This window comes from Amblyomma americanum, chromosome 1 (assembly GCF_052857255.1).
Source record: "Amblyomma americanum isolate KBUSLIRL-KWMA chromosome 1, ASM5285725v1, whole genome shotgun sequence".
NCBI lineage: Eukaryota > Metazoa > Arthropoda > Arachnida > Ixodida > Ixodidae > Amblyomma > Amblyomma americanum.
The window spans coordinates 18,268,711-18,293,391 of record NC_135497.1 but is presented as its reverse complement, the minus strand read 5'-3'; the positions used below and the strand labels follow the sequence as shown (position 1 = coordinate 18,293,391).

General features: G+C 47.7%; 1 protein-coding gene and 1 long non-coding RNA gene across 2 annotated transcripts in view; one reads left to right on the top strand and one right to left on the bottom strand.

The window, feature by feature from the left end:
• Positions 1-24,681, bottom strand: part of LOC144131005 (uncharacterized) — a 303,799-nt gene that overhangs the window by 208,162 nt on the left and 70,956 nt on the right. The window lies entirely within an intron of this gene.
• On the top strand, positions 1,133-5,574 carry LOC144130979 (uncharacterized). The gene is made up of 3 exons (XR_013314408.1): positions 1,133-1,365; positions 1,608-1,763; positions 5,491-5,574. It is a non-coding gene; the product is annotated as an uncharacterized LOC144130979 (long non-coding RNA).

Here is a 24,681-nt window from a genome sequence, read left to right as displayed (position 1 = left end):
TATTTGTTCTGTCAAACATTTAAATTTCGGGCAATATGTTGTTGCCTTTATCTTGTGTTCTCTTTGTTGTTGAGGTTTAGTATTTTTGGCACAAGCACTCCACTCTATTACTTTTCAGTATAATTTAAAATTTGTAGGGCACGTCATGAAGAATAAAACTTCTACTTGAATAATCTGCATGTGTTTATGTTCTCATTGTTGATATAAAAACTTAGTTGAGACAGCTTGTATTTTAGCTCTGGCTAGAATTTTTAGGAGAGCCTCAGTAACATAATCACATGACCAACACAAACTCGGTATTATTGTTTGTGCAATGAAAAACAGTTTTAAAATAGTTATTAACAGCTGTCAGTGTAGGACTGGCCTAAAATGTTTTGTGCTCTATGTAGCTCTTCTCTGAGGCATGATTAATTCATCTGCACCTGCAGCCTGATACCACCAAGATACCAATTCTTGGGTGAACTTATGATTTTTTTTCACTGAGCAAACTTGCATCATCTTGAAGCATGAAACTTGAGCTGATGCTTAACAGCTCTAGTGTAGCGAATTTCATTCTCCTCATTGCTTAGTTTACATTCACCTCAGGACAATGGCCTTTTCCAGCTTAATTATCTGTGTCTTGCACCAGCTACATGCCACACTATCAGAAATCACCTAATCTTATCTAGTGAGCTTATAATCAGCTATCTCCTGCTATATTTTCCTTAGGGTGAAATTCATTTTGTTGCGCTACAATGCACAAGCTGTTTCCTGGCGTGGTGCTCAGCTTATCTGGAATGAAATGCTTGGGAAATGGGTCTCTGATTTCACCTTGAGTAGACAAAATTAACTTGTGCTAAGGCACTCTTTGGCCACAGATGCCCTTGTGCCATTAAAATCCATCAAATTCATTCTGTTGCCCTAAGATACCATTGGTGATTCATTCTCTGCATTGTATGCCCTGGCCAGATCCATTTTCTTCTTTTAATTTCTGCCAGAATATTAACAACTTCCTTGGTCATCCCTGTTATGGTTTCACTCGGTCAGTTGTTCTATTAATAATTATAATCACTTTATTGAAAACATATTTTGGGCTAAATGGCATCACGTTTGCCACTCTGCACAATGATATATATGTTTGGTCTTGTATGTCTTTACTTGTGTGGTAATGTTTATTTTGTGCTCACTGTCTAAACAACCTTATTTGCCTATGATATCCTAAGCCCTTCTATACCTATTTTCCTTCCCCCTGGCTCTTTCTCTTTTCAGTCATTCCTCCTCTTTCCTTTACACCGGCCATTGGTCACAAGGCTGCTGTGGGAACGACAGTCAGCACTGGGCCCTTTTTTGTTCATGGAACCTGCACTGCTACTATTAACACTAATAGTACGTTATCAGTATTTTTGTGATACTGCATTTATTGTTATTTATGAAGTAGTTGGCTAAGGCAATGGTAGCAGTGTTGGATATTGCAATATATTATGCATATATCTCACTTGCAATATATCAGTGTGTTCACTATTACACTACCCTCTATTTCTTTCAGTTCAGTTATTTGGCTATAGATATATTGTGCTGCTTTCCTAGTTTAGTCCACTCAAACTAAAGCTTTGCTCGTTGTGTCACAGGTAGAATCTACAATGATTGCTGCTCTGTGTCTTGTAAGCAGGAGGCAGTGTTCAATGGAGCCATGAACTTTCCTTGGAATTGAAAAGCCTTTGCCGAATTATGCGCTGAACCACGAGTGTGAAGAGGAAAATGTCATGCCTTGGATTTCTGCAGAGGTGAGCCATTGCGGTGAATCCACCAGTGCGAAAGACAGGGATGAGAAAGGAGACAAGACAGGTGCTGACTCGCGACTAAAGTTTATTGGCGTGAACAGCGAATATATAAAAAGCCAAGCAATACCATAAACCATGTAGTTACAGATAAGCATACAGGACAACATGAGTCAAAAATCACCCTCAACATTTCCCTGATTGAGGTAGTCCAACTCATAGTGTGTTAACACGATAGACAAAACACACATTCTTCACGGAGTCATAAGATGTGTCTAGCCTCAATAATCTCCCATTTAATCTCTCTGAATTTACTGCCAAAATGCGTGTTGCCAAAAGGAAAGGGTAGCAGACTTCACATCCCGTGCAGTGTACAGCAGAGTTACCCCAACCACCTAGCCAAGCCCCTACCCTCTTGTGTTCCTGTAGTCTTACATTCATACACCTTCCAGTTGCACCTACGTAAACCAGACTACAAGATAATAATATTTGATACCACATTCATTTTACAAGGTACATATACATTTCACTCTACACGTGTACTTTTCTCGAGCCACATTCACAGAATTATTCTTAAAATTTTACATGCTTTAGACAACGTATTAGGGGCCGAGAAAGCCACTTTTACATCATACCTTCTGGCCACATTTTTCAAATTGTGCGACAATTTATGTACATACGGTAACACAACTGCTCTTTTGGCATCTCACTGGCTGGCCCCAGCCTGATTGTGCCGGTCACCGCAAAACTGTCTCAGCTTCTTTACAATTGATCATATGCTCTTGCAGTAACAAGGTTTGGAAATCCTGCGTTCGTTAACCTTAAAATCTGCTCTTGGAAACTAGTCGCCACGCTGTGAAAGCATAATTTCATCAATTCTGAGCCCGCGCTAGAAAGTGCAATGCTATCTTTCACTAGCTTGGAATGGTCGACATGTAGCCAGGTAGCAGCTTAACACTCGCCAGCACACATGAAGTGTGCTGAACATCAAGGTAAGGTCCAGAAACCATAGCTCTTTTTCTTGGGACATTTGCTCCAAGGTAAACCTGAGATAAAGGCCTTGCTCCTTAAACAACTTGAGAAGATGTACAGGTCCCGAACTATCACAACCTTTATAAAAGACCAGAAAATCATCGACATAGCAAAAGATATTTCCCCCAGCCCATGCACATTCTGTACAATTATTCTATCCACCCTACTCAAGAAAATATTGCTTAGCACAAGGTCAACCTTTGAACCACTACATATTCGAGACTTTAGAACACATACCGCACTGCGCTACTCTACAAACATGCTCTTCAAATAAATGCTAGTCAATAACATGCTCTTCAGATAAATTTCAGAAAAGGATTCATGCAAAATTATCTCTGGTTATTTGCAAAAGCATCTGTCTACTTCGCATCTTGAAGATCCATTTCTTGTACTCAATTCGCAGTGTGGTTGAGTATCTTAAGAATGACAATCCAGCGGATTGTCTTGTGATTAGTGTCGATGTAGAACTATTTTATTCTACCCGTATGAAGATCTTGTGAAAAGCTTATGAATGTGTATATCGGAGCACAACGATGAGCTCGTGTTTAGGAACGGGTGTGTAACCTAAGTCTTTTTTGGCACTTGCCTCCTTTTATTTGAAGTGAAGACCATGTTTGTGGAGTATGGCAGTGCGGCATATGTTCAAAAGTCTGCTAAGTGTATCGATTCGAAGGTTGCCCCTGTGCTAAGCAATATTCTCTTAAGCAGGGTGGAAGGAATGATTGCCAAGAAATTGCATGGGCTGGGGGAAATCTTTCGCTACGTCTATGATTTTCTGGTCTTTTACAAAGGTTGTGATAGTGTGGGACCTGTACATATTGTGAACTTGTTTAAGGAGCAAGGCCTTTGTCTTAAGTTTACCTTGGAGAAAATGTCCCAACAAAAAGAGCTGCGGTTTCTGAACCTTACCTTGATGTTCTGCACACGCCATGTGTGCTAGCGATATTCACCCAGGAGTGTTAAGCAGCTACTTGACTGTTGGTCGAACGATTCTAAGCTAGTGAAAGATAGCATTGCGTCGTCAAGTCTAGGCTCGGTATTGGTGAAGCCATGCTTTTACAGCGTGACAACTGGTTTCCAAGAGAAGATTTTAAGGCTAATGAAAGCATGATTTCCCAACCATGCTATTGCAGAAGCGTGCGATAAATTGTTAAAGCTGAGCATATAAGATTGGGCAAGTTGGTCTGACATGCTAAAGATAAGAATGGCGCAGCATCAAGTAACGAGGACAACAGGAGAGCACACCCACGCACAAGTGCCATCCTTGGAGCGGATGCAGAATCTAAGAGCGTGTACTTGACATTCAGCGTTGGCAGCCAAGGATCGGGCTCGTTCAATCTTTAGCGTTCAAATCCGTGTTTCCTCGTTTCCTTGACTGTCAACGCTGAATGTCAAGCACGCGCTCTTGGATTTTGTATCTGCTCCAGGGTTGGCACTTGTGCGTGGGTGTGCTGTCCTGCTTTCCTCGTTACTTGATGCTGTGCCATTCTTCCCTTTAGCCTGTTAAAAGCTGAAACCCCTTCGCAGGGACTGGCATGATCAGGCTGGGGCCAGCCAGTGAGATGCCAAAAGACTGACTGTGTTACTGTACATACATAGATTGTTGCAAAATTTGAAAACTGTGGCCAGAAGGTATGACGTAAAAATGGTGTGTTCGGCCCCTAATAAGTTGTCTACAATCTGTAAAATTGTTAAAATTTTTGTGAATTTCGTTAGGGAAAAGCACATGTGTCGAGTGAAACGTGGCAACATATATGTGCCTTGCAACCATTGCATACCATTATCATGTGGTTGGGTTTATGTTGGTGAAACTGGAATGTGTATCAATGTAAGACTACAGGAGCATGAGAGGTATTTGGATATTGGTAGGGGTTGTAACTTATCTGCATATTACAAGGGATGTGAAGGCTGCTAGCCATTCCTTTCAGCAACACGCATTTTGGCACTACGTTCACAGCAGATTAACCAGAAAATTATCGAGGCTAGACACATCTTATGACTCGGTGACGAATGTGTGAGTGTGCTGCCCATAGCGTTAACATGCAGCGGGTTGGACTGTCTAGATGAGAGGAATGTTAAGGGCAATCTTTTACTTATGTTGTGATGTAGCTTATGTGTAATTGTGTAGTTTGTGGCGTGTGGCTTTTCTGTATACTCTCTGTTCACTTCAATGAACTTCAGTTGCGAGTCAGTGCCTGTTTTGTTCCTTTTCTCGTCCCTGTCTCGTGCTGATAGATTCAAGTACTTGTAGAGTAGATTCACTGAATTGTGTACTTGCAGAGGCTTGTGAAAAAAACAAGAGGAATTTTCTTTCCTTTATGCGGAATGGAAGGTTGAAATGTTTGCAGCATTAAATTCTATTCGGAAAGGTAAAACCCACTTTATTGTACATTTTGTGTGCAAAGGTGCCGGTGGCTGCATGCAACTGAAAACATTCGTCCAGGTTATCTAGCTAGCGTCCTTCTTCCTTGTGCCACATTTTCTGAAATAATATTTTGTCAGATTTATTTCAATCAGAATTTCTAAGAACATATTGGTGATCACATAATGGTGATCACATAATTTGGTGATCACATATGACATAATTCAAAGCGTGATCATTGGTATTTTTTAGTCTGGGGCAGTACAATGAGAAGTACATAGTATATAGTAAAATTAAATATGACCAGTCTAACATAAACAAAACTACTTTTTTTTAAAGGAAAATTTTGCTACCGAAGTGCTGGAGTGACATGGCATTATGAAGACGTGGACAGTGTGCTGTATTCATGATGGCACGAGAGCTTGCGTACAGTGCTTCAGGTAACTGGTGAGTACCTTGGTGCTGTGCTTCTGCTAATGTAGCCAAATTATGTTTTTAATCTAAGAGTGTATCTGAAAACTTAAGCAAAAATTGAGTAGTATTTAGATATTCTTGCACCAGATACCACTGTGAGAATTAGTTATTAATGATGTGTCTCACATGTACCCTTGTCTGCTGAATATAGCAAGCATGGCTTTCGAGCTGAGTGCCTCCGACGTATGAAAAAAAAAATGGCCACTGGGCTGCTCCACGACGCGTGGAGCAGCCCAGTGTAGCACATTCAGGCTTCATGGAGTGGAGAATGAAGGCAGTAAATAATTTAAGAGCAGAAAACACAGCACAAACCACAGGACCAGGAAACTGACAGAACACACCGACCCTGATGACACTCTTTGCATGAAGGGTGTTATAAAGTTGCCTGTCATGTAGTGCAAGATGGAGGTCGCACAGGACGGGTGTTAAATATGAGTTGATGCAGACACCTGTCATTACGTAGTACTCACTGTAGAACTCGAGCAAGAAGCAAAGGTAACAGCTGATCTTGGCCACTCTTGTGCTTTCCTCCGCAAGCATCTGGAATTGCACTTAGAAATCTTTTATGCTTTCTCTTGACATATACATCATTGCTGCATGTGGCGAGGAAAAGTACATACCCTTGATGTCAAGTGACAGTGAACTCACAGGGCTGGTAACAGCTCACTGAGGTGTTGTGATATATCTACAGGGCACCTCATGAGAACAAAGAGCCCTTGAAGGAATTCTCTCAAAGTTTGTTGCCACATGGACCTCTTCGTAATCAATGACTCTAAAAGGCAAGCCTTCCTTTAGTGTCACAAAAAAAGGCCTAGGACATGGGTCTTTTTGCTTCTCCATTAGTGCCAAAATGTTTTCTAGCGAGATCTTTCGCAGATATATAATTATTTCACAAAATGTCAAGAAGGAGACTGAAACTGCACCAAGCAGTACCAGTAAAAAACTTATCACAGCTGTTCAAAAAGCAGAAAGACTCATGCCTTCATCCTTCTTTTGCATCAGACACAGGAGGACACTTCGTCTTTCTGGGTCATCATTTTTAAAAGGTTCACATGGCAACGGCCTTTGGTTAAATTTCTGCCAAGAGCCCTTTTTTGAAACTTGAGCATCCGTTCCTTGTGAGGCACACTGCAGAGATATTGGAATGCCTTAGTGAGCTGCTTCCGGTACGTGTGACTGCATTTTCACTGACATCAGATATTAGTACATTTTCTTGCACATGCTGAGATAATGGAAGCTATGAGTGAAAACATGCGGTTTTGGGGAAGTGTGCTTCCTGGGGCCGTATTCCAAGTTTGTGTCATAATAAAAAGCGTCATAATCTGCCGCAACAGGCATGCCCGGGAACTGGATATAAACTGAGTGCGGGACTTTCGCTTCGTCTTGTCTTGCCTATAACAAATTGGATGGACGATAAATTCGGCAAGCGTCTCCCACCTTTTTCAGATGTTCCCAATGTTCCTTGCTCGCTAAGTTGTGCATTTAGTACTATGTACAGAAAGGCACCTGCATTGAATTGCATCTGGCCCCCATCCTGAGCTACTTTCTATTTGCACAAAATGACAAGCAACTGTAAAGACTTTCATGCGCACAGTGCCGCCCGGGAAAGCGCATTTTGTCTGCTTCTTTCTGGACCTGTGGTTTTTACTGTTTACTGTTATGAGAAATGAATTTTGGGCAATAAATTATAACGGGTTGGTTCTCGGTGAATGGCTTTTGAAAGCTTCTACGAAAGCCGATTGTTCAATAGCGGATGGTTGAAATGTATTTGTGAAATTTATATTTGGTGTTGTGTGACCACTAAATGAGGATTTTTTTTATGCTTTTCAGATGGATCCGACAGCAATGTGCAGATGTACAATGTGTGTAGTTTGCCATGAAAATAAAACGTATGTACTTGTACTCACCCAAACACTTACCACTATTTCATTCTAAGCTGCATTCTTTGTACGTATGCACTACATAATATGCGTAAAGGAAAGCCTTGTACATACTTATTTCTTCGGCACCTGGACGGCTATATCTGCAGTGAACATTGCGGCAGAAGCTATACGAAGACGCATGTTCATGTACTACAGAAGGTACATAATTACAATACAGATAAATTCCGCTCTAGATGAAATGACTTCCGAGTGAACGGAGGACGTATGCATACACATTGCGGAAACTTCAATAAGAACAAAACATAAGCATTCGTTGTGAAAAAACGATTTCGGTCTCATGCATAGCATGGCGTAACTTTCCGTTACCAAGAATGTGACAGTCGTCATACGGAGTCTGTGTCTGACATTTAGTCCGTACCTCATGTTGCGGAAAACCCTCCGGCAACGCATTACCAGCGGGTTTCTCTGTACTGCGGAGCATTTTTTTTTACAGTGTAGCTATCGCGACAAAAGATGACAGAAACTGAAATATGGATAGAAGTTTGGCGGCAATATAAGAAAGAAATGGAATTCAGATTTCTTTGAGATATTGATTCATGACTCTGCTTCTAGAGTCGCACAAAAGCGGAAACCAGTGTCGCATTACTTTGCTGAGACAACTCGAACTGTTTAAAAGGGCACCCAGCTTGTACGTCGCTTAGTAAGGCACCTTGTAGCGGGAATGAAACAAAGGCACTACATCATTCCATTTCAATCCGCATGTAATGGAATAATGCTATTCCAGGAAGCCCCAGCCACAAAATACTTCGCTTTCAACGATTAGCTTTCTCATACTCAACTGAAACTGCAACACATATTGCTCACGCTAAGGCTGACACGCACGAATATATTACAAAAAAAGCAAATTGCTGTTGATTAGTCACGAGTGAACAAGCAAAGTAAATGACGCCTCTTGACTGTACCTCAACCGGAGAACACTCTGTGGTAAAAATCTCTTCAGGCGCTGTAGTCCCAACTGCTTATCATCAGTCTCTTCAGTATTTTTCTTGGACACATATATCAAGCGCTCATTTACGACACAACGATGAAAAAGCGAGAGATCCTGTCTTTGAGCACAGGGAAAAAAATTCTCCTATTAATCGACCTCGAATTCACTGCCATGGGCTTTCAAGAAATATACACATAGCTGAATTTACGTTAAGCAACAATCGAACAGTACGATTGGTGGGAGATAGTCACACAAACGGAGCGTATGTCCAGCACTTACGCAACCGCCGAACACAGTCCATATAGGCATTCCAAAAAGTCTATGTGTGATTTGAGAGGCTACACTTAGCGACAAACAAGCTGCTTGAGCAGATATTCGAGTTCAGTATAATCACATAGTACACCCTGGGTTATAAAGCATGCATTGAAAACAACAGATAGAAGAGCGCGGTAATTGGATAAAAAGAAAATCCGACCGCTTCCAGAAGCCATCTTGCTGCACAGGTCCGCAAGACAAAAGCATGCACGAAAAAATGTACAAAGCTATAACAAAATCAGTTAGCGTCGTTCATGCACGATGCGCTCTTAAGCACGTCCGGGTCCATCGAGCAGCCGAAAGCAGCCGCAAAGTCCGCGCTGTGCCTGACCGGCTGGTTGATGCTGTCTTTGGCGGCCTTGGCATCGCTGCACCGGAAGTAGGCGTATCGGGCGTAAAAGAACTGCGCCTTGGACATGCGGAACAAGCTCCACAGCGGTCGGAGCTTGAACCAGTCGCTGGTCGGCTCCGTGGCCGCTGCTGTTTTTGCGACAGAGGACGCCGCCGTCGCTGCGACGCGAGCCGCGGTCAGCAGTCCCGTCGTGGACGCCAGCAGATCTTGCGGCTTCGCTTTGGGAACTGCCGCCAGCGACGGCAGCATGCACGCGCTGTGTTGCGAGAATCGCGGAGAGAGAAACGAAATGAACGGTCGCTGTAATTACCAGTCTATTGATGGTCAAAAAGAAAGCACATGAGCTCTCTCTGCGTCCGCATTCTGTTGCTGCGTGCCCTCTTAACCGCTACGATCGCGCAATCTGCCGCGCGCGCATGAATCTACAGGCTGCGTCAAAAGTCCCCGGGCCTGCTCTAGAGCCACGCAGTGGGGAATTTATGACGCCTCCTACACGAATCTCTGTACTAGGCAGGAGAAGAATGATTGGTAGCTTCTTAGGCGCGTTAAGAGCCCGAAAGCACTGCTCAAAAGCAGACCCTGTAGCCTGCGAACTTTAGGCGCACCCTGCATCCCCTATTCCTGTAGTACATAGCTCCGAAGAGAGAGCGCAGTCAAATATTTCTTGTAAGTGCGCACAGCGTTATCAGTCACTCCCATCTTTACAACGAACTGAAAAGAAGTAAATGGGCAGGTTAAAAGAAAATGGCAATGTATGGAGCCCGAAGGCATAATTGAGTGAAAAACAGGAAACAACGGCAACCATTAGAAGCCGCCTGAGCACGGTACCTCTAGTAGATATAGTCCAGTAAGTAAGCATATCTAATCCACAATTAACACGACCGCGATAACAGGGCAGCTGTATACAGGGTGTTTCACCTACGACCTGTCATAGTTATTAAAGAGGTTTTTTAAGTTAGAAGAGCGCTTTTTTCGGCATAGCATTGTCAGCGGTGTATTACATCAGAATACAGCTAAGAAGTACTAAACAGCAGGCTCGCTAACTAATCATTATCATAATTATTTACTTTTACCTTATTAACTACTACTGTTAAGCTTCATAAATACTGAGAGGCGTGTAGCTTACCGTAAGTAATATACATATCAGTTTTTAGAGCCAAGAAAATGTGGCTACCCTCGGCGCTGTGACCCAACAATTTTTTGATACACCGCGCCAAAATTAGATTTACAGAAGCCTGCAGGCAAAGCAGCCTGTCCAGTGTATTCAACCCGTCGAAATAGTAAAAATTTGTTGGGCGACAGCGCCGAGGGTAACCGCGTTTTCGAAATTCTAAAAACTGATATGGATATCACTTACGGTGAGCTACACGCCTCTAAATAACTTTGCAGCCTAAAAGTTAACTATACGACATTAGTTAACCAGCCTGCTAGTCAGCACGTCTTTGCTTTATTTTGTCGTACTACACAGATGAAAGTGCAGTGCCGAATAATGGGCACTTCAAAGGCAAAAGGTCTATTTTTTAAAAATTGCGGAAAGTTATAGGTGAAACGTAGTCGAGGGTTTGACGGCATACCGTCTGGTCAGAAATCATAGTGATGCAGTTTGCTGGTCATTGGCCAAAGTCAAAAGATGAAAAGACGTTTCGGGAGCACTACGGCTCCCTTGTTCACTATGAAGCAATCGGCGCACGGATCCGTTCTTTTGTAGCACCCAGTAGCGTTTTTAATGATTTAGCATAGATAAGATGTAGAGATCCGTCATTAGTGTTTGATGTGTTCTTTTCTGTTGTTAATATCTTTACTTTATCCCAGTTAATCCGAGGTTTGAACTTCAACCAAGGGAAAGTTCTGAACCCACGAAAGGTTGCTTGTGCCGTCGAAGGAGCGGTGCGAATCCTGGACCGAGACGTTCAAGACGAAGTAAGGACGAAGGCGATAGGTGTGCTGTCTCGTATGAAAAAGACGTCACCAGACTACTCCCTGCCTCAAGACGAACGCAAGGCAATTCGTAGCCTACAGGCTAACGATGAAATTGCATTCCTTCCTGCATATAAAGGCAATGTCACAGTAATCCTTAACCGCTCTTCGTACCAAGAAAAAATGGAAGCCTTGCTGCAGGACGAGAATACCTATCGCCGACTACCAAAAGACCCCACGTCAAAGGTGCAGACGTCTCTTCAGAAAATGCTTGCAAAAACCTTCGAGGGCCTTCCACCATCCATAAAACGCCTATACTATCAGCTGCTTTGTACGAACGGCTCGGCTCCCGCCGTATACGGGCTTCCAAAGGTTCATAAAGAAGGCACCCCTCTACGCCCAATAGAGTACTTCAGGAGGTCTCCTGTACACTCTCTGTCGCAGTACCTTCACGGTGTTTTGGCTCCACTGGTTAGAAAGACAGAAACGATCGCCAAAAACTCGTCCGATTTCATCGACAAGGTAGAAGCATTGTCCCTGAACACAAACGCATGCTCGTGTCTTTCGACGTCTGCTCACTGTTCACCAGCGTACCTGTCAATCTGGCCGTTGAAGCTGGCAGGCAACGTCTCGAAGATGAGGGCTCATGGCAAGATCGGACCCCTTTCGACGCAGCAGAGGTTTGCGAGCAATTGCGCTTCTGTCTCGCTAACACCTATTTTACTTATAATGGCACCTTTTACCAACAGACCTTCGGCACAGCAATGGGAGCAGCAATCTAGGTGACAGCGGCGAACATCACGATGGAAGTCATCGAAAACAAAGCACTAACCACTTTCCAGCCGCGACCAAAAATATTTCTAAGGTATGTGGACGACTGTTTCTGTGTCCTAGAGCTCAAGCACATGGCTCTTTTTCTGGACCACCTGAACTCCATTGAACCCTCAATCAAGTTCATTTTTGAGGAAGAAACCGACGGCTGCCTCCCATTCCTGGATACAACGGTAACCCGTACTCCGACTGGCCTTGTATTTAATGTTTACCGCAAACCTACGCACACTGGAAGATATTTACATTTCAGTTCTGTGCACCCAGTCGCTCACAAACGGTCTGTGGTTGTCCTCCTGATCAACCGTGCCAGACAGGTCTGCAGTCAAGATGCCAATCTAAAGAGCGAAATGAAAAGAATAGAGTCTGATGTTCGAAGAAACGGCTTCCCTCTTTCCTTCATCAGGAACACCGAAATAAGAATGTCAGCGAATCAACCTGCCTCCGAAGAACGCGAGAGCACAGAAAAACCAAAAGAAAAACGAGCTGCTGTCCCATACGTAGCGGGAATTAGCGAAGTGCTTGCACGTATTTTCCGCAAGTATGGCGTCAACATCGCACACGTCCCCGCTGGCAAGGTGCGAACAGAACTGGTGAATGTAAGGACAAGCTCCCTAGTGAATGATTTCCAGGTGTTGTGTACGAGATTGACTGCGCCGATTGCTCATCAATATATACCGGTGCAACAAAGGACTTCAGGAGACGCCTGAGAGCACAAAGAACGACGTCCAAAACCAGAAAGCAGCATCTAACGCCATCGCCGAGCATGTGCAAGAATCCGGCCACGAGATTTACTGGGATTTAGTAAAGATATTGACAACAGAAAAGAACACATCAGCACGGCACAATCTTGAGTCCCTTATCATACAGACATCGTCTAACACATTAAACAGGAACGACGAACTCTACATCCAATCTATGCTAAATCATTAAAAACGCTACTGGGTGCTACAAAAGAACGGATCCGTGCGCCGATTGCTTCATAGTGAACAAGGAAGCCGTAGTGCTCCCGAAACGTCTTTTCATCTTTTGACTTTGGCCAGTGACCAGCAATCTGCATCACTTTAGATGAAACACCCTATATATTGTGCTTTAATTTCGTCACTTTTTTTCTCCCCCAGTAGCCGAGTTTCCCGCCATACCTTTGGTTATTCAAAGCCGCTTTCGTCCGGCTTTTCCACATACTACTCTTGAAGATCTCGGTCCAGAGCACAGAAGCAATGGATGTCGCAACCGCGGGCAGATCGGCGAGCAGCGTGTCGCCGGTGCCAGAGCTCAGCAGGCCGTACGCGGACGCCGACATGTAGACGGTCGTAGCGTTTACGAACTTCATGTGGTTAAGGATCATGCCTTTCGCGTCGTCTTGCAGCTGCGGCATTCCCAGGCGCCACTTTTGTTGTTTGACGTCAAAGTCGAAACTCTTCGCGCGGAAATAGTTGCGGACGAACCCGTGTGCAGGCATGTCGGGAACACGGACTCCCTCCAGAACGAGATCGGCGGGAAGCAAGAGGGACACGTTCATAATGAAGCCCTCGAAGAGCTCTGTGTCGTTGCCAGCTGCCATGGCTCGGCGAAGGGGCTGGTGGTGAAGGAGCGCTCGCCGCGTCGTCTTGAAGATGGCGCGAAGGCGGTGGTTTTTGGCAGGACTCGTCAGGGCGGCGACGTGGGCGCCGCGCCACAGTTCGACGCTTCTGGACGCGTGTAAGTTGCAGATCTGCCAGCTGCGTGGCGTGGGCGAGTGAAGCACGCTGTCCACTTGGAGTGCGTTCATGGTGTGGAGGGTGACCGTCGTCAGCATGTAGCACAGTGACAGCGGCTGCTTGGAGACGTCCCAAAGGAATCGGATATCGCTGAGAAGGCGCTCCTTGGAGAGAGCGTACGTGGGTTTAAGAGAAATTCTGTTTGTGAAGAACTCCTTGAAGACGGCTTCAACCTGAGCAACATCCAAACCTCCAAAGGCGCCGCTGAGTTCTTCCGCGGTCACTTCATTCAGGTCGACCCACACATCGACTTCCGTAAGTTGTAGTTCAAAGCCGGCCATCTCGTCGCTCGTGTAGTTGGTGCGCAAATGAGCGTTGACGCGTGAGAGAGCCACTCTGTAACAGATGTCACGACAGGGGCGCTGCTCGTCGCCGATGCGAAGGTACTTCCTTTCAAATATGAACACGTTTTCCGTGAAGTAGTTGACTTTGAAAAAGAAGCCCAGTTTGTATCGCATGGTCACGTTTAGGGCGAAACGCAGCAGGTCGGTGCGACTCATTGCACCCTTGGAGCCGGCAATGCGCAGGATGGTGGACGTGATGTCACTTAGCCGCAGGTCTTGTTGCCACACCTCCTTGAGGCAGGAAGTGTAGAAACCATGAAGCGCTCTGGCAGCTGGTGAACCGTAGAACGTGGTGCCTTTAATGATGTTTCCAGTTATTTTCGCCTGGTGGGGGAAAAATGAGATGGAAAAATAATTTTGAAAAATAATTTTGAACTCTTTCCGTCTAATACTTCATCATAATTGATAGCACTTTCAAACGGCGCCCATATTTAAGGAAAGTGTCGAAATTCACTTTGCTAAAGACCTTGTTAGCGCTAATATTATTGTTAGGCACGCTCACCAAGAAGAGCGAGGTGTGAAGGCCTTCAGACGACACAGAACGGGAGTATTATGTCAGAATAGACTCATAGGGTAGGGTGATAACAGATATATCGATTGTACCTAAAACCACGCTTTCATAAGCCAGAATGGTGCGTAAAAGTGATGTACATGGGGCGCCGGCACTTGAGGATTCGTGCAGCGGCGACGAGTGATGTATTCTTGAGAGAACGATATTTCGCCATTTCGATGTGCTATCACCGTCGAAATACGAGGGAACCAGCCTGGCGAGCACAGCCGAAAGTGCAAATGGTCTCGTAATTAAAACAGCGCACAACACTCAAGGAAGAAAAAAAGGTTAGTCGCAAACAAGAACGCTGTAGCTTTCGCCTCGCATTATGTTCACTCAGGGGGACGCGTTGGGCGTTCGCATGTGGACGGACGCACTCCACATCGGCTCCGTGTCTTTTCGAAGATTCCGACCCAATTTTCACGTGGGCCACCGAACATTTTCGGCTACATCGACGGATAACGTCACCTGGACCACGGCGACACCACTCCTGAGCCGGTAGGCCCATTTTTTTGGACTTTTATCGGACTTTCGAGTGGCCACCTGCGGCCGGGAGCGCTGAGCCTAGCGTAGGCCTAGCGCGCTCCCGGGGCGGCCCCGTGCGGTGCTTGCGTGTCTAGACATCGGCCAGCATGGAACCCCGGGACGCTGACGACCCTATCATGAATGAACCTACCCGGACCTCGGCCCAAGGTTCGGCGAATATTGAAAGTACGGACGAATCTCCTGCCGCGCCGCCGGTCAATGCGAGCCCCGGACTTGGGGACGCAGTGACCGAGGCCATGGAGACCTCGCCACCGCAGCGGGACGACGGGGCCGACATCGACCCACTGCAAGACGAAGACATGGATCGTTGGCAGCTTGTTTCTTACAAACGGCGCCTAAAAAGGAAAGGCTCGAAGAAAGGCTCGAAGAAAGGCTCGAAGGGGCCAGGCGATCCCCGGGAAGAAGCAAGCAACAAGATAGCGCCGACAGCCGCAGCTGGCGGAGCAGAGACGCGAGCGAGTGGCGTGCCGCGCTTTACATTAAAACCACATCTGGTGGGAGCGCAGCGGCAGATCAGGCCACGTCCGCCGCCGCTACCGAAGGATGATATCAAAATCATTTATCGCCCCAAGGGAGGCCTAAAAATCAGCGAAATCCGTGTCGACCAGGCAACGCAAGCCCTCGTCGCGGCCAGCGGAGGAACGATCAAGGAAGAAGACTTCATCATGAGACTCCGGCCCGGATCGAACATCATGATTGCGAGCACGCCCGACCTGGACATCGGCGACGTGCTCAGGAAGACCGAAAAGCTCACGATCAATGACCAGACCTATGCAACCAACACCTATCCAGCCCTACCGGACGACCTGAAGCGTGCGGTAATTCACGGCGTCATGCCGGGGCAATCCCCGGCCCTACTGAAATCGAGGCTGCGGCTTCGATCACAAGGAGTGAAGATCCTGGAAGCGAGAATGCTGGGCAAGTCGGAAACGGCGCTCATCACGTTCGACGGCCCGTATATCCCGCAGTGGGTCATCTACCGATCCGGAGAATTCAAGACCTACCCATATCGTCCTACGAGACAGATCTGCTACGTGTGCGGAGAGCAAGGCCATCGTTCGGACGTCTGTCCAACGCCGAACACCAAGCTCTGCAGGACGTGCGGCACACACGACCCACCAGAAGGCCACCCGTGCAAGGCCAAATGCATGGTGTGCGAAGGCGACCACGTCACCACGGAGTGCCGTCGACGCCTCAAGAATACTGAGGAGCTCCGGGGCAGCACGACCGGCGGCCGGCAGTCCCGGAAACAACAATGGCAGCAGCAGCAGCAGCAGCAGCAGCACCAACTGCCGCAGCAGCAACAACCGCAGCAGCAGCAGCAGAACCCGCACCTGAGTCGAGAGCGCCGACCCAGGTGGCTTAGCTCGGAGCGGGACCATGGCCGCTCCTCGAGCCGAGGCCGTAGCACCGTGCGAGATCACAGCCAGAGCCGATCCAGGGATGACTCTTTCCCGCCGCTAAACCGGTCAACGGCCAAGCCGAAGCAGCAGCAGCAGCAGCCGCCGCAGAAACAACAGAAGAAGGGCGGCGTCAAGGTGAGCTGGGGAGCGGGCTCTCCAAACCCACTGATTCCGCACTCGGATCAAGATAATATTACGCGTAACTCGAAGGAAATTAAAGCTCTAAGAGAGGAGAATGCACATCTCCGAAAAAAAATCGATGACCTCATTAAAGAGATGCAGGCTCAGAGAACAGGGCACGTACCGCGGCCCCCGACTCCGGCGGCCGAAGTGCAACGATCTCCAACCCCCTTAGAAGTGAGCCCCGAAGAATTCAGAACTTTCATGCAGCGCATGGAGGATTTCATGATGCGCACCGAAGGACAGTTCCGACAAACTCATGCAAGATTAGATGCCATGCAGGTCCAACTCAACCTGTCAGAACAGAGCATCACATTACTACAGCAAAAAGTTGCGTTGCAGGACCAAAGTTTCCGCAGCCACGTCAAAAGTCAAAATACGCAACGAATAACAAACGAGGCCCGGGACAGGCTCATACACGAGCGCCGTTTCGGAACTGAAGGCTCCAATCAGAACAATGCCCAAAACAATGGCTAAACAAACTCCACTAGAAATCTGGCAATGGAACTGCAGGGGGTACCGCCAAAAGCAGGGACTCCTAATGCAGTTTTTACATACGCAAGGTTCAACACCCGATATAATCGCTTTACAGGAAACTAACACGACACCGTCACTCAGGGGATATACGTGCTACGATAGCGGACGCACGGCAACCTTGGTCAGCAAAAAGTTGGTAGCCATAGCCCATGACCCAATTCCCAACACCAAAATTGAACACTTAGTGACGGAAATTATTCCCAAAAAGAAGCGTAAGGAAAAGAGTGTCTTTCTAGTAAACCTCTATAGCCCGCCTCGCCAGCGGGACGCGAATTTTGATATACTCTTTCTAGGGGCCAGCAAACTTGCGAAAAGCAACTCGTTGCTCATTGTAGGCGACTTCAACGCCCGCGGACAGCAATGGGGATACCCCACTAATAATCACAAAGGTATACAGGTCGAGGACGCGGCGGAAGCGATCCAATGTACCCTCTTAACAGACCAACTTCATCCCACGCGCCTTGGCACTTCGATCTGCCCGGATACGTGTCCGGACTTAACGTTCGTCAGGGGAGTGAAGCACGCAACGTGGGAGAATCTGCTGGAGAATCTAGGCAGTGACCACTATATCCTGAAGACCACGATATCAGCCACCAACATCAAGCGCAAGCTCGGCACGGCCAAGATCACCAACTGGCCGGCTTTCCGCAAGGCTTGCGCGGACCTGGAAGGGGGGATTACTTCCATAGATGATTGGTGTCAACAACTTAAAGACATCCAGAAGCGGTACACTCAGGAAGTGGATCGCACCGAGCAAACACCTGAGGTGGACCCTCGGCTCATCAGGCTGTGGGAGGCACGTCGAGGACTCACCAAGCGCTGGAAGAAGCAGCGCTTTAACAGTAAGCTCAAGCTCAAGATCGCAGAAGTCACCAAGATAGCGGAGGAGTACGCGACCCAACTGGCCAGGCAGAGCTGGCAGCAGTTCAGTAGCTCGCAAGACGGCACCCTCAGCACGGCCAAAACGTGGCGTATACTCAAGACCCTCCTCGACCCTACCCAAACCAGGGCCGAAAGCGGGAAAGCTATCCGCAGACTCGTCCACACCTTCGAGGGTACGGAAGAGGAACTGCTAGATAAGGCCAAAGAGAAATGCTACGGCACGACCTTGCCTGCGGCATACGCGACACCATACCTGGGGAAACCGAACACCCACTTAGACAGGCCGATCACCAGGGAAGAAGTGTTCGCTACCATAAAGGCATGCACGCGCAACACTGCGGCGGGAGCAGACAAGATCCAGAACGCACTCATACGCAACCTCTGCGACGAGGCGGTCGACCAACTGACCACCTTCCTCAACGGGCCCTGGGCCGCAGGAACGGTTCCTGAAGAGTGGAAGCATGCAGAGGTCGTAATGATCCCCAAACCGGGTAAGAAACTCCAGATCGAAAATCTCCGACCTATCTCACTCACCTCCTGCCTAGGCAAGCTCTACGAGCGAGTCGTTACTCGGAGGCTCCAAAGCTACATGGAAGACGAAGACCTGTACCCCCACAGTATGTTCGGCTTCCGAGCCCACCTCTCCACCCAGGACATCCTCTTACAACTCAAAGAGGAAGTCCTCACCAACGTCCCGAGCGTAGGCGAGAACGTGGTTATGACCCTCGACATCAAAGGAGCCTTTGACAACGTTAGCCACACGGCTGTAATGGAAGGACTCGACAACCTCCACTGCGGCGAGAAAATTCACAGCTACGTGAAGGCCTTTCTCTCCAACCGCACTGCAACGGTTGGGCTCGGAGACCTTCGTAGCGCTAAATTTTCGACCCCAAACAAAGGCACACCTCAAGGGTCCGTCATCTCGCCACTACTTTTCAACGTGGCCATGATCGGCCTCGCAAGACAACTCGAGAAGATCGAAGGCATACAGCACGCAATATACGCTGACGACGTCACGGTCTGGGTTACCACTGGGTCGCTCGGCCAGAAAGAAGAACGACTGCAAGCAGCGGCTACCTGCGTGGAAGAATATGCCAGTGCACGAGGCCTCGCCTGCTCCACCGAAAAATCAGAACTCCTGCGAGTCCACAAAGGGAAACACAAGGAAGGGTCCCTCAATGTCTCCCTCGAAGGACAGCTAATTCCCGAACGAGACAAGATACGCGTCTTGGGAATGTGGCTGCAGAGCAACCAGCGATGCGGCCATACGCTCGGCCTTCTCAAGCAATCGACCACTCAGGTCGCCAGAATGATCACGCGCGTGTCGCAGAAGCGGAGCGGCATGCGAGAGGGGGATACCCTGCGCCTGGTTCAGAGCCTGGTGGTTAGTCGCGTGGGTTACGCCCTCCCGTACTTCAATCTCAACAAAGGAGAAGTGGATAGTGCAGACACCATACTCCGCAAAGCTTACAAGACAGCCCTGCATCTACCAATGAACACCTCCAACGAAAAACTATTGGCTCTTGGAATTCACAACACCTTCGAAGAGATCAAAGAAGCCCAACTGGTCACGCAGTTAGCTAGGCTCCAGCAGACTCCTACGGGGCGCTCGCTCCTTAGCCGACTGGGGCTAGGCGGAACTGCGGAATTCGAGAATCGTACTGCGAGCATACCGGACGCAATCCGCCAGACACTAAAGGTTCGCTCCCTTCCCCGGAACATGGACCCCAACTTGCATGCGGCCCGTAGGGCAGCCCGGGCGAGGTATGTACAACAAAATCTAGCTACAAAATCCACAACGGTATACACGGACGCGGCTCCGTATACAAGAAGCTCACATAACAGCACAGTGGCGGTAGTTATTGATTCGAACTTAAAGGAATTAGCTAGCGCCTCAGTGAGGGATTGCACGGTAACCGAAGGGGAGGAGCTGGCCGTAGCTCTAGCGGCGGTAGCCGGTTATCGAAGCAACATGTCCCTTACCATCCTTACAGATTCGAGAGAAGCGTGCCGTAACTACATAAACGGCCGCATAGGTCGCGCCGCGCTCCGGCTCCTCCAGAGCGCGACCCCACCAAAAGTCATACATAGCATTTACTGGGTGCCAGGACACACCGACATAGCGGGGAACGAACGCGCCGACGAGGTAGCTCGAGGGTATACGAGCCGAGCTTCCTCACAATCGGACGATCTACCCGACCGAGTCAGTCCTATGTACTCAGACATTCTCAACTACTATAAGGGGGTACGGATCCGCTATCCGCCGCCTCATCCTGATCTAAATCAACTAGAGGCAGTGTATTGGCGAAGATTGCAGACAGGAACATTCCCAAACCTGCATATCCTTAGCAAGATTTACCCGACGCAATATCGGGACACTTGCCCGTGGTGTGGCAGCAAACCATCGTTGTACCACATCACGTGGGAATGCAGTAAAAACGACAGCTTTCGCAAAGACCCGAGTGCGGAACAGTGGGAGAGCCGGCTCTCCAGCGGCGATCTGGGTTGCCAACAAGGTCTGATCCAGCACGCCCAACGAGCAGCGAAGCTCAGCGGAGCCCTGGAATAGGGGCATCGACCCTGTGAGAAGAAGGAAGATGGACCTCTTCTTTCTCGTCTGCTACTAGCACCTTTCTAGAGCATTAAAAGTCTTTCCTACCTACCTATGTTCACTCAGGTTGTGTGTAGCCGTTGTACGAAGCAAGTTCATAACCGCAAGCTCGTGGCCAGTAAATTCAGTTTCGTTCTCGCTTCAGCCGTCGAATCTGCTGCCTTGTGCAGGCTGCGGGCGTTAAGTAATTGCAACGTGCTAGTTCCCTCATTTTAGTACGCGTAAAACTGTGATGTGCAATGCACTCTAAACAGAAAGGAGTGAAAAGGCGAGTAAGCTGTCCTCTATAGTGCACTGCCTTTTAAAAGAGGGAGTCCGTAAGAGGACAGCTTAATTCCTTTTTACTCTCACATAGGCGCCTTTCTGTTTACAGCGTACAAGCGGCATGTTTTATCAACAGGACAAAGGCAAACATGCTTTTAGATGTGGTGAAAGACATCTGAGAAGTACCACATGCCTGCACAATCAACTCTCATTTGTCTCAGTAAAGAAAAAAGGTTTCAAGCGCGGGTCATCATGCATACAGTGCGCTAGGCGCCGGCGCGAAAGACGGGATTTTCGCGAAAAAACTGTTCAAGGAGCTGATTCGTCTTCGTCAAATTTGGCGTGCGTTTCCTGCCGGCAACTGTAGAGCCAGCAGGCACCAAACTGCAGTTGGGCGGGACGTATCCTGGTTCTTTACCGCTTACAAACCAGAGGAAGCAATCCACAAACAAAGAAATCGCAACGACCCCAGCAATGTCAATCACAAGAATTGTCTACGATCGTACTAAGTAGTTAATTAACAAAACACGCAATAATCGACAGTGTAGTGCACCACTTGATGCGAAATGTGGGTGAATTTCTTCACTGAGATGGGGTATTGAATGAATGCGTCAGAGCGCAACAGCTGCTTCCACGCTTTTGAGGATCCCTCGAAGCTTACGTGAACACTTCACGACAGCATACAGGGCACAGAAGGCCACACTCGCGCATTATCGTCGCCGATGGATGCATGCCTGAGGGAGATCAGCAGCGCGCCGACGGCCCAGCAATGAGCCAACCGGGATAAATACATGCTGTCGAACGTCTACTTGGTTTAACGCAGTCACTTTTTCCAGGCAGTGAAGGCTGTGGCAGTCTTCTACTGCTGAGCTTGCAATAAAATGCCTGATCACTGTGAGTCTGTAAGATCTTTCAAAACTTTTGACAGGCCAACTTTTGAGAGTGTCGAGAAGCTATGTGGTGGAGGGCGGGAGGGGGGGGGGAGGGACATTGTCAGGTGTCCTTATAAGACAGATCCTAAAATTTTTAACGCACAACACACATACTTAATATTGAAGAGGCTCTCGATCTGTAGTATGTATTATTTGATTTAAAAGCTGCGTATCCCATAGGGCCTCGTTAATTCTACGAAGCTTTCGCAATTTTCTTCTCCGCGAGGGGGAGCCGGAGACTTTTAAAATCGACAGTGGCGCACAGCGAAAGACTTGACAGACGTGACGGGTACGCATGCAGGTCTCACCAGCGTGTCCTTGGCGACGCCTCGCTGGACGATGCCGAGCTTGATGGCGTTATTGCAGACGTACGCGAAGAAGTCGTCGCAGGGTGGCACCGCATTGTCGATGACGGCGAACAACTGGGCTGCCTCCTGAGGGCAGCAGAACGGCGCCTGGGTGGCGTTCACCCTGCGATGTTCGGACGGCTCCCCGACCACCAGCCAAACCAGCGTGCTCACCAGCGCCACCGCAGACGCCACGCAGAGGAATCCGCCGAAGGTGCAGATCGCTTTCACTCGCTCGCTCCGAAACAACGATGGCAGGGTATTGGTGGGAGGGCTGACCAGCGGAGACCTTATTCTGCCGTTCAGTCTGGGGTGTTCCATCTCGTTCTTCTTCTTCTACAAATATGGCGCGAGGGCACAGAGGCTCGAAGTGGCGAGAACTTCATCTTTTGTCCCGATAACGTAAGCTCGTGGCACCGACTGCCTGCACGCTTGGCGTCGTTCTATTCCAAGAATAAGCACTAACTGGTTAAAATTTCCATACCACTGTGATCCTTACTAGAGTTTGCAAACTTACAATCCTTCCTGAGCTCTGCTGTTGTTTGAAGCACTTCGTTGTGTTCTGGCAACTGTGAACGTTAAACCAAACTGAGCTGCGCTGCAGCCACATGTGTGTTGCTCATGCCGGCAGACGTGTATTAAAACTGGAGGAACCGCACGTCGGTCGTCCCGTCGATGCCTTCGTGAGAGTTTGATAGTCTGGCTTTCGAGCCGTGTTTAAGGAGTAACAGCAACTTCTTATAACCAGTATTTCTCACAAGATGGCCACCAGATAAATATAGTCGACAGTGCTTGTAACTAGGCTAGTTCGCATGTTCCCTAAATGTTGTTCTTGTTGAAATCGATTACACTGCAAGAGCATTTGTTCCTCCAGGACCGCAGCTGTTGCCCGATGGAGCTCGATGTAGTCCAGCGCTATAAAAGAAGCCGTACCAATAACAATATGCATCTAGTACTAACTGATGTGAATGCCTGTTTCGATATGACCACTTGGCAACCCTGCTCCTCCACCCCCTCCTTATGTGATCTACCTCACGGGAACTTTATAGGAACAATAAATGATGACGACGATTTATGATAAAAGTTGAGGTCGCTGTCGAGAGCATTATGCATGTCCCGCCATTTTATTCACGACTGCCAGGTTTAAATTGTTTTCTATGTGTATATAGCACACATCGAGCTGGATCCCATGTGTTTTCTCTGCACCAATATAAGAGATTACGCGTGTTTCAGCTCACCAGATTTCAAATCCGGGAGGTGTACACGAACATTGTTTATATTAGACGGCGCTCGCGACCATTGCGGTGGTTCTGCCAATTCTACAGCGCAAGGGAACGGACCATACACAGACAGATCACGATTCGAATCCGATGGCTATAAGTGATGTAATGTCAAGCTTCTTAAAGCTTGAACATGTTTGTGCAGAATAGAGTTCAAAGCGTTTTAGGAAAGTGTTGTCCGAAGCTACAAACAGGCCTCCTTTTTCATTCATCCTTTTTCCTTTACTATCATTTTTATTGTAGCAGCAACATGTTCCTTATATGGAGATTGAATTGGGCCACCTGGTGCACGATCATAAAGAGAGGAGGGGGAGAGGTATGTCGTAGTCTAATTATTTCCTAGTTTATCGCTCTGCCCCCCCCCTTAACCCCAATTACCGCTATGTATGTCCGTGTACCAACTGGATACACCCCCCCCCCCTGTCTAGAGGTTGAGGTTGTTCAAGCTACTGGTGCGGTTAGCCTTGCGGATGCTGCCGGAAAATGCTCGACCGTAGCAACACTTAGGTGCTAAATAAGGCCCACAAATCAGGCACATGCCTGACACGTGACTGGTCTACATAGCCTAGGACGTAGTCTTTAGGATTCCTGTGCGATCTGCATAACTTTCACATTTCCTAGGACCAGCTAGATTATTCAATACGTAGTGTGTTTATAAGGGCTGCCAAGCGGGTGGAGGTCACTAGGATATCGGCGGGGACCGGGAAGGAGTTGGCATGTACAGAATTGTCTCATTCACGAAGAGCGTGAGGTACCTGGTTTTGGTTTCATGATGATATCAAGAGAGGTGTAATTCTTCTTCTTCTTCTTCTTCTTCTCCTCAAGTAATATGGCACATACCCACGTGGGGGGGATTGGCCAAGGTATAGAGTAGAATGCCAATGAAGCATTTGCGCGGGGAAGGAAACGTCAGAAGACTGAATCAAGATAAAAAAAATTGGAAAAATAAAATGAATTCAAGAGGTATGATTCATCCGGAATAGAATCAATCTAGCCTTTTTTGGACATGCGAAAGAATTTTGTATATAGCTAACAAGATAATCGATTAGTTGCACTTATGTAATCGTGAAGGTAGCCGCATACACTGCTTAACGGGAATCCCTTGGCACTCGCACCGAACGATAGAACTGTAAGAGA